Genomic DNA, 2,847 nt, shown 5'->3' on the forward strand with positions numbered 1-2,847 from the left:
GCCAGGCGCGGTGGCTCACACCTGTAATCCTAGCACTCTGGGAGGCCGAGGCGGGCAGATCACCTGAGGTCAGGAGTTCAAGACCAGCCTGGTCAACATGGTGAAACCCTGTCTCTACTAAAAATACAAAAATTAGCCGGGTGTAGTGGCGTGTGCCTGTAATCCCAGCTACCTGGGAGGCTGAGGCAGAAGAATCGCTGGAACCTGGGAGGAGGCAGAGGCTGCAGTAAGCCTGGATCGTGCCACTGCACTCCAGCCTGGGTGACAGAGCAAAACTCCGTCTCAAAAAGGAGAGAAAATATATCATTTTTCTTGGGATGACAGTAATAGTATTAACATGATAGTGTTAACTTTTCTTATTTTTATTAAAATTAGATCATCAAGATTGTTACTAACAAATCTTAATTTTTATTACTGTGCTAGGGCAAGATTTTAATCACTGAGTTTCTTCCTTATCATGGAAATATGTGCTTTTCTTTATCCTTGGGCATCTTGAATCATCTGATGTTGAGGGGCATCCTGAACTGGGTTTCCATTTTTTTTGTTTTTCAATTTTGGCTTGCTGGAATGCTGTGGCCTGACTCAGGCTGTCAAGAGCAGGATTCTCCCCTTCATCTTGACTTTCTTCTGCTTCCTCAATTTCTTCTGATTCAGGAACTTTCTTTTTTTTCTTTTTTTCTTTCTTCTTTGGAGGCCCACGTTCTCCAAGCATATTTTTCAGACAGGCATAACCTAAGTGTCCACTTTCCCCACATTGATAACACTTGGATTTATCAAAGTAGTTTCGCCTTCGGATGAACACAGCTGCTCTTCCATTGTCCATAGCAATGCTTCCTCTTGTTTTTGTTTTTGTTTTGCTTTGTTTTTTGGTTTTTTTCTTTTCTTTTTTTTTTTTTTTGAGATGGAGTCTTGCTCTGTCACCCAGGCTGGAGTGCAGTGGCGTGATCTCTGCTCACTGCAACCTCTGCCTTCCAGCTTCAAGTGATTCTCCTGTCTCACCTCCCTAGTAGCTGGGATTACAGGCGCGCCACCACACCTGACTAGTTTTTGTATTTTTAGTAGAGATGGAGTCTCGCCATGTTGGCCAGGCTGGTCTTGAACTCCTGGACTCAAGTGATCCGCCCACTTCGGCCTCCCAAAGTGCTGGGATTACAGGCATGAGCCACCGCAACCAGCCAACGCTTGCTTTTATCACTCTACCAAATAACTGTTTGTTGTGTATTGCCCTGGTACAGTTTTGTACAGTCTTTATCCAAAAATACAATAAATGCAACCCCTTTACTCTTCCTGATATCTTTATCTTTCATTATGGTAACCTTTACAACTTTGCCATAGTTGGAAAATATCCACTACAAGTCATTGTCAGGGAAAAGGGCAAGCTGGATACATACACTGTGCTCTTACTTGGAGCCAATCCACCACTCATTTCTTCAGGTGGGGCGGTCCTGGGAGACCAGAAGAGTGCGAGCCCTCAGCTCAGCTGGGGCTCAACCCCACCTCAACCCCGACTCTTCATAGCCGCTTGCAGCGGCCTTGGTGTCACGAGTCCTGGGACTCATTTTTACACTCCTCTTTTTCTTCCTGGCCATTCAGTGATTCAGTTCCTTAGGACTCAGTCCTAGGATTGCTCTCTTCTCATATAACTCTTCCAGACACCCTCAATTATGTACGTGACTTCAAATATCACCCCCATACAGATGACTCACATTTTAATCTCTAGGCCATATGATTCCTCTAAGGCTCAAATCCAGTAAACATGTGTTTGCTATTATTATTACTGCTGCTACTATTCTTTTTCTTCACTGAAAGTTTTTTTACCTCAGCGTGTTAGGAAAGTTGGATGACTTTTTTATTGAAGGGGGGCGGACACATCTCCAATATCCAATTTTATAATGTTTCATTAAGAAAATAGGATTTTCAGCCGGGCACAGTGGCTCACGCCTGTAATCCCAGCACTTTGGGAGGCTGAGGCGGGCGGATCACGAGGTCAGGAGATCAAGACCATCCTGGCTAACACAATGAAACCCTGTCTCTACTAAAAATAGAAAAAAATTAGCTGAGTGTGGTGGTGGGCACCTGTAGTTCCAGCTACTTGGGAGGCTGATGCAGGAGAAAGGTGTGAACCCGGGAGGCGGAGGTTGCAGTGAGCAGAGATTGCGCCACTGCACTCCAGCTGGGGTGACAGAGCAAGACTCCGCCTCAAAAAAAAAAAAAAAAAAACAGGAAAGAAAATAGGATTTTCTTGACAGTCTGACAGTCAGGTTTTGCTCCTCTATAAAGTGATAACATATTTACCACACAGTTGCATCAGCTCCAGGATTAAGGGAGACTATATTCACCTGATGAGGGAGTACAGCATTCTGTATAGAATACCACTGTGCTAGGCACTTCTACCCACATTATTTTATTTAATCCTCACACTTGCTCTACGAGGTAGGTATTATCACAACTTCTTGTAGATGAGGAGACTAGGGAACAAAATATAAAATAGCTTGCCTGGGGTCATACAGCTACTGATTAAAACCTCAGGCATTGCTAAGAGCTGTCCTAGAGTCATTTGAAAACATCTAAAACCTAAAAACCTAAAAGGGATCTTGGAAGAGGATCTTGATATGATGCCCCTCTAGCCTAGCAGAGTTCCTTTGATAAAACTAACTGGGGAACAGGGAGGCTCTTGGTTGATCAGTGATATCTTACATTGATGTAAGGCTTTTCCAAATAACTTTTACATCTCTGATCACCTGCTCTCTAACCTCACTGAGATGCCTAGGTACTCCACCTCTCAATTCATCCAGATCAAGTAATTATCTCCCAGTTATACTAGTTTTCTCTCCCACACTCCATGAA

At 43.8% G+C, this 2,847-nt stretch overlaps 1 pseudogene; it reads right to left on the bottom strand.

The window, feature by feature from the left end:
• Positions 1–386: 386 nt before the first annotated feature.
• LOC104681907 lies at positions 387–1,426 on the bottom strand (annotated as a pseudogene).
• Between the last annotated feature and the right edge of the window lie 1,421 nt (positions 1,427–2,847).

This window comes from Rhinopithecus roxellana, chromosome 7, assembly GCF_007565055.1.
Source record: "Rhinopithecus roxellana isolate Shanxi Qingling chromosome 7, ASM756505v1, whole genome shotgun sequence".
Taxonomy (NCBI): Eukaryota; Metazoa; Chordata; class Mammalia; order Primates; family Cercopithecidae; genus Rhinopithecus; species Rhinopithecus roxellana.